General features: G+C 49.7%; 2 protein-coding genes across 16 annotated transcripts in view; both read left to right on the plus strand.

The window, feature by feature from the left end:
- LOC119388044 (histone deacetylase 4) overlaps nucleotides 1-24,592 on the plus strand; it is a 552,121-nt gene that overhangs the window by 422,757 nt on the left and 104,772 nt on the right. The gene's annotated exons all lie outside the window — the stretch shown is intronic.
- LOC119388046 (dnaJ homolog subfamily B member 6) overlaps nucleotides 1-24,592 on the plus strand; it is a 351,281-nt gene that overhangs the window by 66,956 nt on the left and 259,733 nt on the right. The gene's annotated exons all lie outside the window — the stretch shown is intronic.

The raw sequence follows: 24,592 nt of genomic DNA on the forward strand, positions 1-24,592 counted from the left end.
TCTTTAAAGCATTGCTCCTGTAAGCCCAGTTTTATTTTGAAACCAAAAGAGAAGGGGCTGCATACTTGTTAAGGAGTCTATGTTGTCTGTAAATACTTGTAACTTGTGTGAAACTAGCTACTTTTAAATTATGATGCAGTTCCATTGTTGTGCACACCACTGAATGTGTTTAGTCTTGGTCAGGTTGCAGGTGTGTTCAGTCTGTAAATAAAACTAATATGCCATCCACGGTGCCTTTGCCTTTTAATTAGGAAGTGGTCTTGCCTGAGATCAGTGGATGTCTTTTGGGATTGCGCTCAAGGTAGGTAGCCTCTGCTATTAGCTACTCTATTCAGGCATGTGAAATGGCAGAAATGGTTTTAAGCAGTCTGGTGTATAAAGAAAAAAAACAGTGTTGCACCGAGAGTTGAAAAATTTCTTTTGTAGTTCAACTTCTTAACAAATAACCAAACGTTAAAGGGACACCAAAGAGAAAAACGATTTTTCTCGTATTTGTAACCTTTACGAAGTGTAACATTTTGCACTTGAATAAGATCAATAATTTGGCAATACGGAAAGCAACACTCTTACCACGAGAAGTCTCTTGGTAAGCGAGAAAGCTCGCTAAAATGTAATGCAGGTGGCGATGCCACGTTCCTGCACCAGCTTGCCCTTACGTCATAGATTTTGACGGCGCCTGCTAGACAAATTGTATGCACTGTGTTCTGAGGCATCGAAAGTCTGAGCCATGGTGGAAGATATATACTCTTTAGGTGAGGCCACTCGCGAGACGCGATCGACCAGATAAAGCAACAAAGCCGAAAGCCCGTCTGTCCGCTGACAGCAGCGGGTGCCTATCGGCGGGATGATGCAACTTTCAACACAAAAACGAGTTCCCTTAGCAATTGGCGCTTCGTGGAAAATGTGAATTTCCTAGTCGGCGAGTGGAATGGGCCACGGCCGCACAGAAACGCTACCGTAGCGTTCCAGTGCGGACCACGGTGCAAGTAGGTGGGGACACTTCTCGATCGGCTCGCATTCAGAGCACGTTCGACCAGATAAAGTAACGGCGCGCGTCTGTGGATGATGATGTAGTGGTGGCATAGCTCGGCACACTCACTCATGAGTGCACTCACTCACACTCATTTGAACGTTGTGAGTATGAGTGGTACTCATGAGTGTGAGTGGACGTGAGTGAGCACTCATGAGTGTGAGTGTGAACGTGAGTGAGCACTCATGAGTGTGAGTGGACGTGAGTATGAACGTGAGTGAGTGCTCATGAGTGTGAATGGACGTGAGTGTGAACGTGAGTGAGCACTCATGAGGTGAGTAGGCGTGAGTGTTAACGTGAGTGAGTACTCATGAGTGCGAGTAGATGCGAGTATGAACGTGAGTGAGGGCTCATGAGTGTGAGTGGACGCGAGTGTGAACATGAGTGAGCACTCATGAAGGTGAGTAGGCGTGAGTGTGAACGTGAGTGAGTGCTCATGAGTGCGAGTAGATGTGAGTATGAACGTGAGTGAGGGCTCATGAGTGTGAGTGGACGTGAGTGTGAACGTGAGTGAGCACTCATGAAGGTGAGTAGGCGTGAGTGTGAACGTGAGTGAGTGCTCATGAGTGTGAGTAGATGTGAGTATGAACGTGAGGGAGTGCTGATGAGTGTGAGTGGACGTGAGTGTGAACGTGAGTGAGTACTCATGAGTGTGAGTAGATGTGAGTATGAACGTGAGTGAGTGCTCATGAGTGTGAGTAGTCGTGAGTATGAACGTGAGTGAGTGCTCATGAGTGTGAATGGATGTGAGTGTGAACGTGAGTGAGCACTCATGAGGGTGAGTAGGCGTGAGTGTGAACGTGAGTGTGAACGTGAGTGAGTACTCATGAGTGCGAGTAGATGTGAGTATGAACGTGAGTGAGGGCTCATGAGTGTGAGTGGACGTGAGTGTGAACGTGAGTGAGCACTCATGAAGGTGAGTAGGCGTGAGTGTGAACGTGAGTGAGTGCTCATGAGTGCGAGTAGATGTGAGTATGAACGTGAGTGAGGGCTCATGAGTGTGGTTGGACGTGAGTGAGCACTCATGAAGGTGAGTACGCGTGAGTGTGAACGTGAGTGAGTACTCATGAGTGTGAGTAGATGTGAGTGTGAACGTGAGTGCACTCATGAGTGTGAGTGGACGTGAGTGAGCACTCATGAGTGTGAGTAGTCGTGAGTATAAACGTGAGTGAGCACTCATGAGTGTGAGTAGTCGTGAGTGTGAACGTGAGTGAGCACTCATGAGTGTGAGTAGTCATGCGTATGAACGTGAGTGAGTGCTTATGAGTGTGAATGGACGTGAGTGTGACGTGAGTGAGCACTCATGAGGGTGAGTAGGCGTGAGTGTGAACGTGAGTGAGGGCTCATGAGTGTGAGTGGACGTGAGTGAGCACTCATGAGTGTGAGTAGTCGTGAGTATGAACGTGAGTGTGCTGATAAGTGCGAGTAGATGTGAGTATGAACGTGAGTGAGGGCTCATGAGTGTGAGTGGACGTGAGTGTGAACGTGAGTGAGCACTCATGAAGGTGAGTAGGCGTGAGTGTGAACGTGAGTACTCATGAGTGTGAGTAGATGTGAGTATGAACGTGAGGGAGTGTTGGTGAGTGTGAGTGACGTGAGTGTGAACATGAGTGAGTACTCATGAGTGTGAGTAGATGCGAGTATGAACGTGAGCGAGTGCTCATGAGTGAGTGGACGTGAGTGAGTACTCATGAGTGTGAGTAGGAATGAGTATGAACGTGAGTGAGTGCTCATGAGTGTGAGTGGACGTGAGTGTGAATAGGAATGAGTATGAACGTGAGTGAGTGCTCATGAGTGCGAGTGGACGTGAGTGTGAACGTCAGTGAGCACTCATGAGGGTGAGTAGGCGTGAGTATGAACGTGTGTGAGTGCTCATGAGTGTGAGTAGTCGTGAGTTTGAACGTGAGTGAGCACTCATGAGGGTACTATAGTGTGAGTAACTGAGTACACTCTAAGAAAAAGAAGAGTCAAAAGAGGGTCCGGCCGCGTGACTCTCTTCGGGTGTTATTTGATCCCTTTTGGAAGGTAGATGAGAGAAGAGAGCATTTGGGCTGGAGTCACGGGACTCTCCTAAAGCGCGTTTCGATTGGCTTCCGCGATGAAGGCGCAGTCGTATGCGCCATACGTATCGCGCGTTTGCCGTTCGGCGCCGTTCTGGCGCGGTGGCTCGCCTCCCTCGCCGACGGAGCCAGCCGGGCTGGCGCCGCGCCTCGGCCTTCTCTCTCAGTTTGCTCGGGCTCTTGGAATGCGTTGTGCGTTGCGTCGGTTGCACGGGTTGCGTCAGTTGCCTGTCGTGCAGTTTTGTGTTCGATCAAAAATGCGCATCTTCGGTGGCGTTGACGCCAGGCTCCGTGCTCGAAGTCACGCTAGGAGGGCGGAATATTCATGGAGCCGCAGACACGAACAACGTGCGCCCGTTAACGGTGAGTGTACTGCTTTCGTAGGTACTAATTATACAGCTTTAGCTGGGCGTCTGCAGCAGCTCTGCGGAAGTTATCTGCCAGCCATTTCCAACAGCAGCCTGCGTCCGCGCGGTTGTTGCGGATGCCGTTATGCGCGTTGCAGTACAAGCTCCCATAAAATGAGCGATGCAAACAATTATCAAGGGTCATCTTTTGCTGATCGCACATTGTGTCTGCACTGCTGAAGGTGCAAGATGTCGTTTGGAGATGCGCTTTAGTTTACTTCATAATAACATTTCTATCAACCATGAGTGTACAGCATGCTTCCGCGCGTGGGAACGTAAAAAAAGCCCGTCTACAGAACGCTTAGACGCACTATATAGCCACCAACTTCTTCGCTCTCTTCTTCTGCCACCACTAGCGCGTGGCAGTTCCACCGGCAGCTTCGTGAGGCCTTCAGCAACCCCGAACGGAAAGAAAGAGCTGAGCAGGCACTTTCTTCGCGGTTTCAAATGCCGAACGAGAGCGTCGCCATGTTTGTAGGAAGACATGTCGCGATTGTTTCGACGGGCTGACCCCTCATGTCGGAGGAAAAGAAAGTACGCCTGTTAATGCGAGGCGTAAAGGAACAGCTTTTCGCGGGCCTCGTACGCAACCCTCCAACACGGTGTCGGAGTTCATCCGTGAGGCAACAATTATGGAGGCGCATGCTTCGGCAGCGGTTGTCGCAGTATGAACGCCAGACCGCCATGTCCGCAGCGTGCTCGCTTGTGCCAGGGTGTGATGGCAGGGAGTCCCTTACAGAACTCATCCGGCAGGTTGTCCGCGAAGAACTCCAGAAGTTTCATGCCGCGGCAACTCCGAGTGTCACCGCTCTTACCGACATCATTCGGAACGAAATCAGGCAGTTTGTTCCTTCTTCACCACCATCGCGACCCGAACCTCCCACGCTCTCCTAGCGGATGCCTTGAGGGTCTCTACGCCGCCGACGACGCGTTTTTTCATCCACCTGTGGGGCCCCTCGACGTTTTCCAAGTCCAACCCACCGCCCGGCTTTGCAGGCCGACTTCCGTCCTGGCCCGCGGAAGTCCACCGTCTGGCGTGCTCCTGACAATCGTCCTTTGTGCTACCACTGTGGCGAAGCAGGACACATGTACCGCGACTGCTACTTACCGGCGAATCGGCCTACGCGGATTCCACCCGGATGCCCGTTGTCCACGCTACGGTGAGCGGCCGCAAGAAATTGAGGAATACTTAGAAAGCAGTCATGTGTCTCCCGCCCCGCAGCGACGACAGTCACGGTCGCCATCACCCCGTCGGCCAGTATCGCCAAACCGCATCCGACCATCCTTTGAGTCCCCTGGTGTCAGTGGCTCAAGTCCACGCCGGGGAAACTGAGAGCAGCGACCTCCGGGGGTGAGGCCGCTGTCACGCGAACCGACAAATATCCTCCTCCGATGCCACTCCCTCACGACGTACCGCTAACGCCTTCTTCTGAAACCGCTACGAGAGCGTCCGCTGCCATTACCGTTTCCGTCGACTGTTATCCAGTGACTGCACTTGGTCGATACGGGCGCTGATTACTCGGTCATGTGTGCTTCGCTGGCTACCCATCTACGCAAGGTGCTGACAACGTGGGACGGCCCACAACTGACCACCGCTGGAGGACACCTCGTGTCACCCATAGGAAGGTGCACCGCAAGGCTGGAAATTTGTGCGTCGGCTTTCGTAGCGTCATTCCTTGTACTGCCCAAATGTTCTCGGGCCGGTTATTTTGGGCATGGATTTTCTTCAAGGAATACGGAGCGATAATTAATCTGCGTGATTTGTTCGTCACTTTCGCTAACTCTGTCTCTCCAGATTCGGATGTCGAGAACGAACATCGTGGCGTGGCGTTACGCGTGGTTGATGACTGCGTCACGTTGCCGCCTCGCAGTAGTATCTCGTCCTTGTTGAGTGCCCACAGGAAAAGCCAATACGGGCATCACCGAAGGTACGGGCATCGCCGAAGGTAACCTCACGTTATTGCTTGATCGGGAAGTCGCCATCGCTCGAAGTCTCGTTCGGCTCCGAAATGGCCAGACTACGCTTTTAGTGACGAACTTCAGTGGCGAATACAAACACTTTGCGAAGCGCACCACCATAGCTTACTTAGAGGCACTGGATGAGTCGGACGCCTTGCCTTTGGTTACGACAATCTCGACAGAGGAAAGCTGCGATGGCCGACGTGACTAGTCACCTCAACGTCAATCGCCAGTTAGAAAAACCTCAGCGGGCAAGGCTCCTCAGTCTACTGTCATCCTTTAGTGACTGTTTCGCTACTACATCGAAGGTCCGGCAGACACCTCTAACGAAGCACAGAATCATCACTGAGCCCAACGTCCAACCTGTGCGCCAACATGCTTACCGCGTGTCGCAGAAAGAACAGGATGCCATTCGTCATCAAGTCAACAAATGCTCGATGACGACGTAATTCAACCATCGACAAGTCCTTGGGCGTCACCTGTCGTGTTGGTTAAGAAGAAAGATGGTTCCCTACGATTCTGTGTAGACTACCGCAAACTGAACAAGATCACGAAAAAAGACGTATACCCTCTTCCTCGCATCGATGACTCCTTGGATCGCCTGCGTCACGCCCGTTACTTCTCGTCGATGGATCTTCGTAGTGGCTATTGGCAGATTCAAGTAGACGAAAGGGACCGAGAAAAAACGGCGTTTATAACACCTGATGGTCTCTACGAATTTAAAGTCCTCCCTTTTGGACTGTGCTCCGCTCCAGCCACATTCCAACGAATGATGGACACAGTTTTGTGTGACCTCAAGTGGCACTCGTGTTTAGTGTATTTAGACGACGTAGTCGTTTTTTCCACGACGTTTGAACAGCACATTGAGCGGGCTTGAGGCGGTTCTCCTGGCCATTCGCACCGCCGTGCCTGTCTCTGAAGCCGGAAACGTGTCACTTTGGATACGAGGAGCTTAAATTCCTTGGCCACATTGTCAGCAGTAACGGTGTTCGACCCGACCCGAAAAGGCCGTAGCAGTTGCTTTGTTCCCGACCCCGAAGACAAAGCATGATGTACGCCGCTTTCTGGGTCTTTGTGCGTATTACCGCCGTATTTGTGCCAAATTTTTCGAAAATCGCCGAACCTCTGCAGCAAACTCGTCAAGGAGACGTCGCGTTCGTTTGGGGTCCCGAACAATCAGACGCTTTCCGCGACCTTCAACAACGCCTCCAAACGCCGCCGATCCTTGGTCACTTTGACACCGAAGCAGACACAGAAGTACGCACTGATGCTAGCAACCTTGGTCTCGGAGCCATTCTCGTGCAATATCAAGATGGCGTGGAACGCGTTATTGCCTACGCTAGCCGCACGTTGTCATCTGCTGAGAAAAACTACTCAACGACTGAAAAAGAATGTCTGGCGGTCGTATGGGCTATTACGAAATTCAGGCCATACCTGTACGGACGCCCCTTCCGAATCGTCAGTGACCACCACTCTCTCTGCTGGTCTGCTTCAACCTGTACGACCCCCTCACGCACCTTTTGCACAGGTCGGGATGGATCTACTCGGCCCGTTTCCGAAATCTTCAGCTGATAACCGCTGGATTGTCGTCGCCACCGACTACTTGACTAGATACTGCGAAACCAAGCCGTTCAGCGAGCAACTGCTTCCGATGTGGCTAATTTTTTTGTCAAAAACATCGTTCTCCGCCACGGTGCCCCCGCTGTTATCATCACAGATCGTGGTACGGCATTTACGGCACAATTGCTCCGAGATATCCTGCGGCTGAGTAGTACGACACACCGAACAGCAACCGCGTACCACCCGCAGACCAACGGGTTAACCGAACGCCTTAACAAAACAATTGCAGATATGCTTTCGATGTATGTCGCCAAGGATCACAAGAACTGGGACGAAATCCTCCCATATGTCACATTTGCCTACAACACTGCGCTTCAGGAAACCACCGGCTTTGCTCCTTTTAGTCTGGTTTACGGCCGCGACGTCACTACGATGCTTGACGTCATGCTACAACCAACTCCGCCGGACGCGATTACCCCGGATACAGACGTCTTTGTTGAGCGCGCCGAAGAAGCCCGGAAGCTAGCACGTTTACGCATTTTGTCGCGGCAAAATCAAGACGCTCACCGGTACAACACCCATCATAGAACTGTAACGTATAAGCCTGGCGACCTAGTCTGGGTTTGGATCCCCATACGTCAACGAGGGCGCTCCGAGAAATTGTTATGCCGATACTTTGGACCCTACCGAGTTCTTCATCGCCTCGGTGAAGTCAACTACGAAGTTGTCCCAGCAGACACATCGCACCATTCCCGTAGGCTACGCTCCTCGGATGTTGTTCATGTCTCCAGGATGAAGCCGTACCATTCCCGTTGACTGCAAGTCACGCACTTTGTGGTGCGGAGCCTGCCTTCAGGACCATTGTGCAGTTATTTCCCATTTCTTTTATCTCGCCCTTGTGCTGTGCAACAGACACGTTCTTTTTTTTTTTTTTGGCAACGCTTTCACTGTTATTGTCTCTTTTTTGTCTGTTTTCATGTCTTTTTTTTCTGGGGAGAGGGTAATGCCACGCGCTAGTGGTGGCAGAAGAAGAGAGCGAAGGAAGTGGTGGCTGTTGTGGCCGAAAGTAAACAGCTGGTCGCTTCGAGTTCCCTGTGTGTCGTTTCCTCTCGCGACAATATATTGTTACGCTGAAGCGACAACGGAGGGGAAGGAAGAGCTCGCCAGTACCGCAGTCAAGAGTGGCACCGCACTGTTGTAGGAAATCTAGTCCAAGAATGACATTATGCGTGGATTTAGCGAGCACTGCGAATTCGGCTTGATACACGTTATCAGAGAAATGAACGTTCGCGGTGCACACACCAAGGGGTCGGAGCAATTCTCCACTCACAGCACGAAATGTGTTATCGTTATCCCACCGAAACATCACCTTACGGCCTAATTGGGTTTTGAAGTCCATGCTGATAACGGAGACACTCGCTCCCGTGTCCACTAAGCCAAGCGTAGTAACATTGTCCACAGAAACACGAATCTTGTTATGACACATGGTGACTGGGCGGAGGCATAGGGGCATGTAGCTGAAGATGACTGGCGACCTCACCTCCATCGGTCGCGCCACCTAGTTTCCCGGTGGCGGTGACGTGAGACGTCGTCGAGGAGATGGGGACCTTCGGTGGCGCGAAGACGGCGGCGTCAAGCTCCGCACAGAAGCCGGCGAGTCGCTGCGGTAATTCACCCGATGGCTTGTCCTGCTGTCAGAGTCAGAGGGCCAGTGTGTCCCGTCAACGGGCTGATTGCTGCGCCGATAGAAAGTACGCGGTCGCTCATAGGACGGTGCTGACGTGCGACGGCGATTAGGACAATATCGGGCGACGTGGCCGCGGACGCCGCAGTTGAAGCATATAGGGCGCTCACGGGACGCACTGATATTGTCAGTAGAAAGATGAATGGCCCGGCCGTCCCACTCCTGAGAAACTGCAGGTGGTCTGCGTGCGTAACCATCATACGACTGGTAACTCGGACGCGCATTCGTAGAAGGGCTTGGCACTCTAGGACGAGGCGCGAAGTTGTAGGCATCAAAGGAGGCGGCGTTGATGGACGTCGCGCCAAAGCCGCAGGGAGGAAAGGGCTCTCGGGCCTTAGGAGTCGGGAGAGAAGCTGCCTCACGTCGGTCGAGCTCTTCGCGCACTACTTGCCGAATCACCGACGCAAGGTCAGATGGGGCGGGAAGAACATCGACACTGGCGACATTAGTTACGTTGGCCAGGCGTCCGAACTTTGGCGTAATTCGTCGAGCTTTCAGAGCTTCAAATGTACGGCAGTGCATAATGACGTCACTTACAGACTCCAGATTGTCTTTTGCTATGAGGAACTGGTATACGTCCTCCGCGATCCCTTTAGAAGATGACCAACTTTGTCCTCTTCTGTCATCCGAGGGTCTAGTGCCTTGCACAACTTGAGCACTTCCTCGATATACGTCGTGCAGGTTTCCCGGGAACTTGAGCTCGCTGCATGAGGGTTTGCTCGGGCGCGCTTCTTTTTAGCTGCGGGATCTCCGAAGCACTTCCTAATTTCATCTACGAACGTCTGCCACGTCGTCAAGCTTCTTCATGGTTTTCAAACCATACAGATGCTGTTCCCTTAAGGAAGAGGCCTACATTGTTCAGCTGGCCGGAGCATTCCAGCCATTAAACCGACTCGCCCTTGGTAGAAGCTGAGCCATGCGTCGACATCCTCCCCAGGTGGTCCGGCGAAGGTTCGGGGCTCGATGTAGGGTTGCCATGGAATACTGGAAGCAGGTGGCAGGTTGTCTGTTGTTGCCGTCAGAAGGCCCATCGCGGGTGGCAGGCCAGCAATTCGTCGACTTCGGCGAAGCTCCACGTATTGCGCCTCAGCGGTCGGTGCGTCGTCGTTCGTCGGGGGCGCCGTTATCGTACCCAGCACCTTCCACCAAAAACTGTTACGATGGGGTGTGTTTATTTACAAGTGAATAGATGAAAGGGACGAAGGGTTGCCAGCGCTGACACCGAGTTGCTTCGAAGACAGCCGCACTTCGTTCTCCTCTTCCTTCCCCTCCGTTGTCGCTTCAGCGTAACAATATTATGGTTTTTCTTGGCTTAAAGACGCTAGTTTGAGGTACAGACATAGTAGGATGCTTCCAGCACGTACGCGTTGGTCACTTAAGTTGGACACGCCTCGCCGGTAAGGTGAAAAAGCGATAGACTTGCGACGGCGCGCGTTGTTGCGGTCGCCGCCGTGCACTTTTTTCCTTGGTTTCTGTTTGCTGTTTTCGTGGTTCGCCAACATCTGCGATGACGCTGTAACAGAATCAAGTGAGTTTAGGTGATTGTGGGAGTTATGTGCGCCAATTATAGCATATGACATGTTTGATCTCGACGTAGACGGCGTCCGCGCGCGCTGCGTGTCGTTCGGGTGCTCGTACTCGAATGTGTTTGCTGAGTATTTAAAGATGGGTTACGTTTGTAAAACATGCGGTAAGTAACCGCTCACGGCGTGCCCCTGACTGCCGGAGGATGTTGCTTGGGTGTCGGAATACGCTGGCGCAAAGAAGTGCTTATTCTGAAACCAAATTTTGAAGCGATTTCTCAGAAAAGATTTGCTTTCATTCGTGCATAGCCAGTGCCGACGCGACGGCGACGTCTTCGACACGCTAGCCGATCAAAACGCGCTGCAAGAGTGACAACTGACTCTTGCAGAAAAGTTAAATATCATTTCTGATTCTACCTTCTAAAAGGGGTCAAATGAATTACCGAAGAGAGTCGGTTGCCGTGACCCCCTTTTGACCTTTTTTTTTTTCTTAAAGTGTAGCACTGTTTCGACTATTAATTTTCCTGAGACCGGTGACGTGTGCAACACCACCACGAGCAACCTTTTTGCTAATACTAGAGAAATTAAGAGTCCGCCGCGGTGGTGTAGCGGACGGTGCTCGGCTTGCTGACCCGAAGGTCGCGTGTACGACCCCGGCCGCGGCGGTCGCATTTCGATGGAGGCGTGGTGGTAGATGCCCGTGTACTGTGCGATGTCAGTGCACGTTAAACACCAGCTGGTCAAAATTTCCGGAGCCCTCCACTGCGGCACGCCTCATAATCATATCGTGGTTTTGGCGCGTTAAACCCAGATATTATTACCAGAGAAAATAAGTGAGCGCTCAGCAACAGTAAATGATTTCGCCAACTAACATAGTGGTGTTCCAGTTTCTACAGTCTACTAATTCTACTTGATCACTGGAGTTGGTAATACTGACGCGTTGTCGTTTCTTTATTATTTTTTGTAGTTTTGGGAGAATTCACTTAATGCTTGCCTTCATGATTACCTTCAAATTGCTGTTTCGTAAATCAGTGTGGTTAAGGTATTGTTCATCATTCCACGTCCATATTTTCTTCTTGTTCTAAAGCATCGTGTGATTTGTCAGGAAAAATCCTAATTTTTTTTTTGTCCTGACTATATCCATCTTGGCCTGTCTCTTACCGGTTTACTTGACTTTATTTCTCTTCAGATTGAGCGCAATTTTCGGCATCACTAATCACTACATTTTACTTTGGCTATAGGGAAAATATTTCACGTTGATACTCCGCAAAGTGCGAAAACTAAAAGGCGAAAATGACATCACAGGACAACCTGTATCTGTGCCAGTTCGTAGTCCGTAGAGGTCGAGCTAATCCGTAAGTTTACTTCTTTCATAATACTTTCTCACGCATCCCAGACTTCTCGCATGTACTTAAAAACGAAAATTGTAGAAAAAAAAGACGCGATCATTCCGTGCGTTACGGCATCTGTCTTGACGTCGCGACAATATGATAAAGAAGTTTTGGCTACCTAAGCACGATGGCTTTGAAGGAACCGAGGGATCGTGAATATCCTAGAAAACCCGGAAAAGATTCACAGTGCCCCTGATGCATTCTCCTAAGACGGCTTGAATACCAAAGCCATCGGGTGCGACTATTTTACATTGCAATTTATATCGCACAAGCGCCGCTTTGCTTTTTCTTTTTCACACGAAGGCCGCAAAGGCAAAGGTAGCGCACAGTTCCGCGCTTTAGCGGTCACTAGGTTTTTTGAGCCAGCCTTTCGTGCTTCGCGTGAGACATAAAAGACTTCCTTCATAAATTATGAGTTTGTGATGACCTTTTGATCCTTGCGCATAATGAGGTAGGTAGGTAATGAACTTTAAAATATTTAGAGTCCAACGAGGAATCACTGACCCGGGCTAGGCCTCCAGGAGCCGTCGTCCGGGGAACATCGTGCGACGTCCTCGGCGATAGCCTGGGTCGCTGGACAGCCCAGATTTGGTCCACTAGATGTGGGCTGAGAAGGGCGGCTCGCCACCGCTCAGCCAGTCGTCATGGGTACACACTCCCTCGTCCGGGTAGTGGCGGCGAATACCGCACTCGCACTGCCAAGGTATGTGAGCCATGTCGGCTGTCTCGTGCCCGCACCACGGACAGCCTTGGGACGGGTGGGGCGGACGGACACAGCCTGTTCACATGCCGGGGATATTCGAATGTGTCAATTTGCAGACGTCTCAGGTCAGACGTCTGAGACCTCTCTAGCTGCTTGTGGGGTGGCGTTTCCTGTAGTGGCTGAAGATCTCGTGGTACGTGACCATGATCTCTTTGCAGTCCTGTAAGGCTTCGGGGTCTGTTATCATCGTCGCAGAAGAATGTCCTCCAACCTTGGGTGCCTCGCCATCGACGATGTCTCGCACAGCGGTGGCCCTTTCGTCCGCGTCGCGGCGGGTTAGCGGTTCGCGACGCGGTGGGCGCGCTTGTTGTGGTTCGACGGGAGGTTGTCGTTGCCAAGCTCTCCCACATGCGTGGGGAACCACTTGAGAGATTTGGTGGTGATAGCGCAGGACTTAAAGTCCACGACTCTGGCGTTCAGCATGTGCGCCGCCTCGACGGAGACCCATCCCTTGGTAAAGTTTCGCACCACCGTCTTGGCGTCACTCACGACAAGTGTGTCCTCGTTGCCACTATGGAGTATTGCTAGGGCTATGGCCATTTCTTCTGCCGCCTCGACGATGGCAGCCTCGCCGGTCCCGTGGCGGTGGTCGACAGGAGCGCATAATGAGATGATGTATTTCCCGTGATCTCGTGTGTGTGTGTGTGTGTGTGTGTGTGTGTGTGTGTGTGTGTGTGTGTGTGTGTGTGTGTGTGTGTGTGTGTGTGTGTGTGTGTGTGTGTGTGTGTGTGTGTGTGTGCATAGGCGTGCGCAGGGGGGGGCAATGGGGGCGAGAAGGGGGGGCGCAAAGTCAGCCCCATACATTGTAGGGGGGGGGCGAGAAGAGGGGCGCAAAGGCAGCCGCATACATTGACATAATAGGGAGGGGGGCGCTGCGAACGAACCTTCGCCCCCCCTGAAGGGGAACCCTGCGCACGCTTATGTGTGTGTGTGTGTGTGTGTGGTGTGTGTGTGTGTGTGTGTGTGTGTGTGTGTGTGTGTGTGTGTTTAATGATAGGGCTTGTACATGGACGAAGGAAAAGGACTAGGAGGGAGCGTCACATGGCATTACAGGTCACTTTTCCCGCTTGATGAGGCATATAAGACTTTCGCCTTAATACGAATAACTTTATATGAAGTACACCGATTCAATGTACTAGATACACATTTTTATGGCGTAATGCAGACGTCCATACTGCGTCGTCAACTCGCCATGTCTCAAAAGCGGCGTAATCCAAGGATTAACGCGGCCGCTGGTGTGGCGCACAGAAATCACAATGTGGGACAAGGCCGATCAGCGCTGTGGTGTGTGCTTCTTCCTCGACGTCGTGATTGTGCGCTGGATTTTCACTGTGTTCGCCGACAAAACAAACCTAAGCATTCAATGCTATATTGGTCGAGCAGCGTGCAAGCACAATGCACTTCAGGGGCGAGAAGGGGGGGGGGGGGAGAAAATTGTCCCTGACATAGCGGCGGAGCATGCTTATGCATGGCTTGACATTTGTACAAGCTATTCCTACCCGCCCCCCGCTCTTACCTTCGTCATTGTGTCCTGGCCCTTGCGGGAATAAATTTTCGTGGCTGCGGCTCGTTAGCTGACGTGAGTTTTAAAACCCTGGCATAAGTAGTGAAAGTGGAGTAAGCAAATAAGCGCCCCGTACATTTGCTGTTGGTCAGTCGACGAAAATGAAAAGTTATACGCTAAAAGGTCGTTATTCACTGTTCGTTAATTCGGAAAATCGGATAATTCGGACGTGTTCGCTGGTCGCCGCAAGCTTATGCATTGTTTAATGGTATGAAACTCTTGTTAATTCGGTCATATTTGCCCGCAACCCGGTTAATTCGGACGATCCTCGGAGCGCACCAAGCAATCCGAGGTTCGACTCGGAGTTCGACTCACAGGAGGAAAAACGGCATTCGCGAACAACTCAACGGCTGCGGTCCTTCATAAAGGCGTGGTCGCCGTCCACGATCTAGCCATAATCACGTTGTTGGCGACAAAGACTTCGACGGCTGCGGCCCACTTGCTTTGTCTTCGATTTTGCTCGGCGCACGCGAACTGCGTGGGTGATATATCTATGATCGCGTCCATAGCGCCAGCGGCGACTGCGGGTCAAAACTGCGACAAGCAGTAGTTTCGTTTTCGCCGCGTCGCTTCAGAACTGTGTAGTAGCCATTCATTATTGTGCATTAGCGAGCCAGGTTTATTCAGCAGCGGATGCTCTGCCGAGCAGTTTCGTTTCGACTGTGGGCGCAGACCGCGCACGCGCCTTCGGAACTGCGTGGTCGCTATGATCGTGTCTTAATTTAGCAACCGCACTTTCGTTCACAGCGGATGCGGCACTCAGTAGCCTCGTTTTGACTTCGGGCAATGCACGCGCAATGTCACGCAACTCGAACATAGTGGAAGCTGTTGAAGGTGAAGAGATTCAGCCGCAGTGCGCATGCTGGTATAAAATTAAGGTTGCGACATTACGATGAACGAACGATAATTTGTCGATCATTTCTCCGGCGCAGAAGTTATCTTCACGTGCGCGTGGTGGCGGTGACGGTACGTAATAAGGGAGGGGGGCAGATCACGTTTAGCGTTAAGACACGGCTGTCTTGAGCCGCGGTCACATTGTGAACGGAGTTGCGAATGAAGAAATTTGCGGCATTTGCATTGCTTTTATGCCGGATATGTACCATGAATTTAAGTGGTCATCAAGAAAAATGCGAATGCATTGATGTAATAGACACTTGTTTATTGTTTCCTTGATACTTTCGATAATTGGGCATTTGGTTAATTCGAACAAATTTTCCGCGGTCCCGACATCCCATATGACATCCCCTGAGCAATGTATGGGTAGAGGGGCCTTCGTCAGGGAGTTGCATCTGCTTTTAGCCCCTTCATCCCAGACAATGTCTGTCTGAATAAAGTTCAAATAAAAAAAGCAATGAATGCGATAGCAATAAATTGGAATGTAACGCGAAGAACGGAAAGCAGCTCCAAATTGCCAGCGCGTCGCTCGAGCCAAAAGGACGCACGAAAAGAACGCACACAGTACGAGCGCGAACTATCATACGTCACAGCTCGACACTGGAAGCGTACTGCTCAAACATAAAGCAGGACGCACGAAACGAACGAACAGGTACACACAGGCCGAGCGCGAACTTACTGTCCTAGTCGTTACTCATTTCAGTTTGAACAGCGCGCCCCTTTCGCAAACGCGGCCGCTGCAGCGTCGAAGCGACCTTCGTACGCTCTGTCACTTCAGCGCAGACATCGCGGGGAAAGCACAAGACATACAACCCCCCGCTCTCCCGCCAGCCGGCCCCTTCTTTCCTCGAGATAAGCGCACGAAGGCGACCACGTTCGCAGGAACGGGGCCACGATCTTTAAAGCGCGCCACGCGCGGACATCGCGCCATCTACGCGGTAAGTCAGGAAGCATACTGATGTAAGTGGTGTATATAAATAGCTCGCCGTTAGCCGGCTGAAAGACGGGGCTCTTCGTGGCCTAACCGTCTAACGCCGCACGCTGAAAAGCGGCAGGTCGCCCGTTCAATCCCGCGCGTCGGAAAGTTTTTCTGAATTATTTTTCTTTGTGGCTTTGATATATATTAATAGACATATACATATACGGTGCATGACGGCGGCGACGGCGACGGCAAAAATCAGCCGAGACTGTCCATATAATTGCTATCGCAATAAAAAAATAATACATATACATAGCACATTTCCCTTGAACCAGTGTTAACATCCGCGGTTTGTTTCTGAGACTATCCATTACAAACTTACAAATCTGCACGTTCGGATATAACCAGAATATATGAGAGATGATCATCTTAGATGCGAATGCATACAAAACTTGTCCAGTGTGACAGAGAGATGTGAATGAGACCCGGCGAGGTTGAGTAGGTGTGAGTAAAGTCCCTAGATTTTTTCCTGTTCTAGGGACTTTAGGTGGGAGTGGTAATGATCGAAGATGGGAGCTATTGGACGTGTAAACGCGAGTATCTGTGAACGGGAGTGTACTTCAATATGGACATCAGGGGCCGCATGTGAGTGTGAGTAGAGCGGAAAGCATGGCATGTTCATTCATGAGTAGACTCATTTCAAAGGTGTGAGTGTGAGTATGAGTGAGTGACGAGGGATATGAGAAGGCATGAGTATGAAGGCAACATACGAGTGTAATAGGTGTGAGTATGAATGTGAGTGAGTACCCATGGGAGTGAGTAGACATGAGTGAACGTGAGTACAAATGGCTGTGAGTAGGTGTGAGTATGAACGTGAGCACCGGTGTGAATAGGTGTGAGTCAGTACTTACCAGTGTGAATGGGTCGGTGAGTACCGATGGGTATGAGCAGGTATGAGTATAAACGTGAGCGAGTGCCCATAAGTGTGAGTACCCTTGAGTGTGAACGTGAGTACTTATGAGCGTAAGTGGGTGTATGAACGTGAGTGAGTGCCTATGAGTGTGAGATGGCGTGAGTGTGAATGTGAGTGAGTACGAGTAGATGTGAGTAAGAGCGTGAGCAAGTGCTATGAGTGTGTGTACGTGTGAGTGTGAACGTGAGTGAGTAGGTATGATAGTCAGTGCACGTGAGTATGAACGTGCGGGAGTACCAATGAGTGTGAGAGGCGTTACTGAAAGTGAGTGAACACTTATGAGTGTGAGCGGGCGTGAGTATGAACACGAGTGACTACCAATGGTCGTGACGTGTGAGCATGAACGTGAGTGAGTGCCTATGAGTGTGAGGAAGCGTGAGTATGAACTTCAGTGGGTGTGAGTGGGCGCGAGTATGGGCGTGAGTATGCCCATCAGTTGGTGTTGGTGGGCGTGAGTATGAACGTGAGTGAGCGCCTATGAGTAGGAGTAGGTGTGAGTATGAACGTGATTGAGTACGTATGACTGTGAGTAGGCGTGAGTATGAACGTGAGTAAGTGCCTGTAAGTGTGAATATGAACTTGAGTGAGTGTCTATGAGTGTAAGTAAGCGTAAGTATGAACGTGAGTGAGTGCCTATGAGTGTGAGTAGGCGTGAGTATGAACGTGAGTGAGTGCCTGTAAGTGTGAGTACGAATGTGAGTGAGTGCCTATGAGTGTGAGTAGGCGTGAGTATGAACGTGAGTGAGCGCCTATGAGTGTGAGCAGGCTTGAGTATGAACGTGAATGAGTGTCTATGAGTGTGAGTAGGCGTGAGTATGAACGTGAGTGAGTGTCTATGAGTGTGAGTAGGTGTGAGTATGAACGTGAGTGAATGCCTATGAGTGTTTGTAGGTGTGAGTATGAACGTGAGTGAATGCTTATGAGTGTGAGTAGGTGTGAGTATGAACGTGAGTGAATGCCTATGAGTGTGAGTAGGCGTGAGTATGAAGGTGAGTGAGTGCCTATAAGTGTGAGTAGGTGTGAGTATGAACGTGAGTGAATGCTTATGAGTGTGAGTAGGTGTGAGTATGAACGTGAGTGAATGCCAATGAGTGTGAGTAGGCGTATGAAGGTGAGTGAGTGCCTATGAGTGTGAGTAGGCGTGAGTATGAACGTGAGTGAGTGCCTATGAGTGTGAGTGGGCGTGAGTATGAACGTGAGTGACAGCCTATGAGTGTGGGTAGGCGTGAGTATGAACGTGAGTGAGAGCCTATGGGTGTGAGTAGGCGTGAGTATGAACGTGAGTGAATGCTTATGAGTGTGAATGGGCGTGAGTATGAACGTGAGTGAGTGCCTATGAGTGTGAGTAGCCGTCAGTATGAACGTGAGTGAGTGCCTATGAGTGTGAGTAGCCGCCAGTATGAACGTGAGTGAGTGCCTATGAGCGTGAGCAGGCGTGAATATGAACGTGAGTGAGTGCGAAGGCTGAAAAAATTGGGGTGAGTGAGTGTGAGTGAGTATTCTCTTACAGTGCCGACCTATGGAAGAAGTGCAGCGACTGGGGGATATTTATTTATGTGCTGACGAATTAGTGACACGAGCAAAGAATACCAATAAAACAAAAAAAAAAAACCAGTGTCCCTTATGCATCCGCCTCACTCGACTCGAAGGCGAAAGCTATCTGCTTTTTTTTCTTCTAAGTCGATGTATTGCACCTCCCGCGACCCCTTCGAAAGCTTTCTGCAACTGACGTGGTTTCGTAGTGCCTCCGAGATCGGAGGCATTGTATGCTTTCGGCACCTCACCTTGTTCTGCACTGCCTCTGGGATTGGCCTACTTTTGGTCAAGCAAGTATGTCATGTGGATGGCGGGACCATATGACTTCACGTTATCTAACGTTACAGCGACGTCATGTTGACGTCATGCGGGGATAATATCACGTGATGATAATTTCTTCCATCACTCGTGTTGACGCCGCAGATGGAGGACGCCGACGCGGACAATTTTTGCGTTTGGTGAGGCATCTAAGGCTTTGGCCTTAAAAGGTGTACAATTTCTACGATGCGCTCGTCCGTATGAACAGCGAAGAAAATTGTGTAAGATAAAAAATGATGCTGGATGGACCTGCATGAAGAGGTACGTGTTGTCATAAAAGAAGACTTTTCATATCTAAGAAGACGAACTATACGATCTACAAAGAGAATGTTCTGTGCTCGTTTCTAGAAATGGTGAAGTAATATTTCTTATTAGAAGTGTTCTTTAAAATGCGCAGAGTATGAAAAAAATAAAGGTAAACACAAGCAAAGCAAGCGCCTGTCTCCTGGCGTAACAGAAGGCCAGCGTAGTAATTATGCATCACATTGTTCTGTGTCATTGCGATATCAATTATATGGACACTCCCCACAGTTATTTGCCTTGGCCGTCATGTTCCTTATAAACTACAAATCGATAACACCCCCACTCCACGCATCGCATCTTGAACCCGCGAGTAAAAGCTCGCGATCGCTGTCGACGAACGCTGCTGAAGTAGAGATGAAACGAGCCGGCTATCTCCGTCGCACGGAGGGCGGATGGGATATTCACCCGCGTGCGAGGTGTGTCGTCGATTGCTCCTCAAACAGAGAAGAAACGCGCTGTTCGTCTCTCGTCGGGCGAAGGAGCACGAAAAGACGCCGGGGGAGGGAAGGGGGCAGCGTCTCTCGAGCAGAAACTGCGAACATTGATAATAAGGGCGCGGTTGCTAGCTCTGGCGCACACGCTATCTCGGCATACATCATCAAATGGCTGGTATGCCTTTCTACGTGCTGATCTCTCGCTGCTTCGTGTTGAGACGACAGACTACACGAAAACTGCTTCTTTCCCTGAAGCGGCCGTTCTTCCTTACGCCAGCGTTTTGTAGAGTTACGCGAGATCGAATCCAAATGAGTGGCTACCCTTTCTTCCTATAACATTACAATGTGTTGCTATCGCACTCATTGCTTAGGCCTTGCGGTGAAACGGTGAATTTTATTTCACACAATATTGGGAAGTTGTACAGTTGGTAACGCAGACTGACTCATATGCATACACGCAATTCCCCCCTTCCCCTCCCACGCACACACACACAAACATAGACGCTTCAATTTCGCCCTCGCAGGCACACATTTTTGTTCTAGTTGCTGTCAAATAGCAAGTTTAGATCGTTCACGTGAGCTCTAGCACGCGAGACCATGAGAGAGGACGCACTCGCCCAAGAGTTGCTTTTCGTCAAAATTTCTTTTCACTGAAATCAGCATGAGCTATTGGTGCACACAGTTTCGTTTAATGAGTAGCCTTTGTGGCTTTGTTCTCGTGGTCATTTCTTGGCCTGTTCCTTGTAGCTGGAACATTGTAGTATCTAAGACGCCCCCGCTATCTGGGAATAGCATGCACGAAGTTCTCTATGCTTACGACTCCCCCCCCCCCCCCTTTTCTTTTTTCTTCTGATGCGACATCAAAACACCGCTCTTTTCCTAACTTTCCTGATTATGCAACTCGGTGGCATCGTCTTCCTCTACATGGGGACGAAGACATCCTCCTGTTTTCTCAATGATTGGAATTAAAAAAAAACAATGAAAAATTAAGATCTCTTGCTTCGCGCAGTCATGAGCAAAGAAAGAGACACAGTCCCTTATGCAGTCACTGATAAGAGTACTCGAACGCGAAAGCCATCTTTTTCTTGTCCTTTCTCTTCGCAGTCGATTGTATTCATGCCCCCGAATGCTTTCTGCACCTAATATGGTTTCGCACTGCCTCCAGGACCGGAGGCATTGCAAGCTATATGTACCGCATGTGATTTTGCATTGCCTCCGGGATCAGACCACCTATGACCAAGCGACGATGCCATGGAATCATGTAATCACGTAACTCCCCATTATGTGACGCCATAATGAGATAATGATGACGTCACGAACTTTGGCGATCTGTGACGTAATATGACACCAGTGATGACGTCAGCCCATGCTGTTTTCTTACACTTCGTGCGGACGCCGACGCCGCCGTTGCCGACTGTCACTTTTCGCGTTTGACAATGCATCTAAGGCTTTGGCCTTGATGAACCAACGTAGACGCTACATTTTCGCTTCTCATCTCGGAATAAAGTTTCAGTCTGGTACGTAAGGCTAACACTGCGCTTAGTGCGACAGTGCGTAGCTCGAGCAATTAATTGCTGAACTGAGGCAGAAACACTTCCGAGCACTATCTGAGAAAAATTGGCTGTAATCGTTACACTATTGCTGGTTAATTGTAATAGCTACGTGTAGCTGGACACTGGAGATCTGTGTTGGGTGTTCCAAGAACTCCATATGGCTTCTTGGAACACCCAACACAGATCTCGAGTGTCCAGCTACACGTAGCTATCGCGTTTAATTCTTCGCGTCAAGGTAATACACCTCCTTACTGGATAGCATTGTACATCGACTTACACAGCGGTTTCTTCTTCAAGGTGACCCGGCGGAGTAGCTTAAAGGAGTACTGACATGAATTTAAAAATTTTTCGGGTTGTTGCTCTAAATGAAAGCACGGGTGTCGAGAACCCTAAAAAGAGTGTCGTGGTGCCTGGGGATGCATTGCGTATGTTTTTAATACCGCTTCTTTCAACCAGCAGTTTCGGTTTCGGTTTCGAGAGGGCGGCTTCATAGTGACGTGTCAAGTGTGCCCGTGACGTCACGGGCAGACTGCAACCCACGAAATATGCACCTGCTGTCCTTTGCTGTCAGTCGAACGTGGTTCATGATGAGTGAACTGTCGTCCAGTGCCTCCGACAGCGATTTCTGTGATTTAGGCTGCATGCAGAACCCAGATTTCGCAAACCAAGTGAGCCGACTTGAAACGTCATAGGGCCCTCCATGCGGTGAAGCTGCCTTGCAGATGCTGGGAGATGAAAACTTTAAAAATCAAACTTAAATATTTATACGTGTTTCCCGGACGCGGTGTGGGGAGAGCGTTAACACTACATGCCAAGGAAACCAAAAACGTCCGTTTTGCTGCACTTCAAAATTGTGTCAGTACTCCTTTAACATGTGAGGTGTCGCGCTCAAGGACCCCGGCTCCATTTCCGGCCAAGGCGATAAGGGCAAAATGCATAAACGCCCGTTTACTTAGATTTATGTTCACGATAAGTTACCTCAAGGTGCTCAAATTAATCCGGAGCCACTTATTATAGCTAGCCTTTTGATCTTACCGTTGTTTAAGGCAAGTCAAATTCCAGAAATTATTGAATCTTTCTCAAGGTCATATTATAATTGTTCAACTTACCTCAGAATGCTAAAGAGTAATTGGAAATGGATAAAATTGAATTCGACAGTAAAAATACCATACAAAGCATACAATGAAACAAAAACATCGTCAATTTTCATTCTTTTACTGATTTGCTTCATTAATATTTCGCGCATGTCTTTGATGGGTGTGGCTTAGATAAAGAGACTTTGCATAGAAATCTGCATATATTTGTGGTGATTTATGGTCCTTTAATTCGTTTTGGCAAATTCAACCTTTCGCAGACACGCAAAGCAAAGTTCGCGGTTGTTGCGTCGCTCGAGCCGCAAATGCGAACTTTGCTCGTAAGGGTGAGGTCGCGAGCGCTGGCACGCGCGCTATTTCGACAGACATCAAGACGCGCAAATGCTTTTCCCCCTTACTTTGCGCTGAAACGACAAAGTGCACGAAAGCGCTTCGCCCCTCGGAACGGCCGTATTCGCTTAAACAAGCGTTTTGTAAATTTACGCCAGATCGGATCCAAAAGAGTTAGCTGCTAGCCTTTCTTCGTATAACATTCCAATTCGTTGCTATCGCATTAACTGTTTCGCCTTCCCGGCGATAATGTGATTTCTTTTCCAGGTGAAGCATCCTTTGAGTTATAGATTTCGGTCGCGGCATTGTACGCGATAAACCCTAGGCATAATGAGGCCCTCGAATGTGCGCCGATTACACGTGTATTTCTATACGCCGTCTTTCGATAATTGATGCTCTCTCGATAGTGGGGTTCTGGCGATCAGTCGTTTTTGTTATGACAATCTCACCTTTTATCGTTGTCGCTTGTTTCACGTTGCCACATTTGATTGCTGCTGGATGAGAATGCATGAGTGATCAGTAACGATGCCAGCTGAGATGGTTTGCCCTCACGCCACTCCCGCAACCCATCATAAAGCAGCATTAAATAATGAAAGGAGCACTAAAGCATTAAATGAGCCCCGAGCATTAAAGGAGCACAAAAGTGAAACAATAAATCAATAATTATCGGGGTTTAACGTCCCAAAACCACGACATCATTGAGAGATGTCGTAGTGGAGGGCGCCGGAAATTTGAACCACCTGAGGTTCTTTAACGTGCACCTGAATCCAAGCACATGGGCTCTAGCATTTTCGCCTCCATCGAAAATGCGGCCGCCATGGCCGAAATTTGATCCCACGATCTTTGGGTCAGCAGTCGAGCACCATAAGCACTGGGCCATCGTGGAGGGGTAAACAATGAGTCATAGACTGTTAAATTATTATTTGAGTACTTGACTGTCGTTGACTCCACGATGATATGTTTGTTTATTGGGATAAAATCAAGGTCAAGTATCATTATTCCGCGCCGATAACTATGCACCTGAATGCACTCGTGACGTCACGCAATTGACAGCCTTTTTAGTGAGGCCGGACTTGCGCCTGGCGGGCGTCACCGACATGATGTCCGACCGCAAGCACCGCTCGCCCAGAGAATAACAGAGCCTACATTAGTGACATTAGCCCAGCAAAGTTTCCTGAAACTTGGTATCCTAGGTCTATGACCCCATTAAAGAGCATACGTTTCGTTGTAGCCGATAAGTCCTAGAAGATGCCGTCAAAATCAGTGACGTCACGATGAGCTGTTTCGGGAACTTAAGCTGGCGTCACCTCCTGTATTTTTCTTTTTACGCGTTCTTGCTCACGTCACGTGCCTTCTCGAGGCAAGAGTGGTACTTTTGGTATTGTGAAATGGTAGCTTACCATACGAGAAAAATTATTTCTCTTTGAAGGAATTCTTGTACATCTCGTCCATCTATATAAGAATTACGAATAAGGTATCGTGTTCTTTGTAAAAAAAAGCATTGCGACTTTCCTATTTACGTAAAAGATCGTAGCTTAAGATGAGCACGCCAGAAAGTGAGTGAAAATTGTTCAACCTCGATTCCTAAAAGAAAGATCCCTACAATGAAGTTCTACTACAACGACTTCATTGAACGTAGACCTTTGATTTGCGATCCGTTTTTTAAAGGCGAAAAGCTTTTGCAGCTCATAAAATTTCGGAGCATTCCTCTAGGCGTCCTCATAATCATATTAAGGTTTCGGGACGTTAAGTCGCAATAGTTATTAATATCGTTATAGCACTCTGAAACGCGGTTCCGAAAACACAGCGCGGTTATTAATGTATCTCCGCCATTGTTCCAATTACCTCTTCCTTCTCCTCAGCAGACTACCCACTATACTAGTTATGTCCAAGTGTGTCGTGCCAGAAGTAGAAGAAAAGTATGCACAGTTGGCCCCCCCTGCATACAAGTGGCCGTGGGCACTTGAAGAAAAAAATGATCAGACGGAGCTTGTCAGAATGGGTGCCGGCTTGATCCTTTCAATGCTGACTTACGCAGGATTAGCAGGATTGTAAAATCCCATACGCAGGATTGTAAAAATGATGTTCAGAACGCTTGATGACTGAGAAAGGACCGTCATAGCGGGGCTGAAGAGCACGGCGAGACACATCGCACGACGAAAAAACGTGTGAAGATGTCTGTAGGTTGCCGGCAGAAAAACGTCGTTCTTAGTGTGAGCTGAAGTTGGTGATGGGCG

This window comes from Rhipicephalus sanguineus, chromosome 3, assembly GCF_013339695.2.
Source record: "Rhipicephalus sanguineus isolate Rsan-2018 chromosome 3, BIME_Rsan_1.4, whole genome shotgun sequence".
Lineage (NCBI taxonomy): Eukaryota > Metazoa > Arthropoda > Arachnida > Ixodida > Ixodidae > Rhipicephalus > Rhipicephalus sanguineus.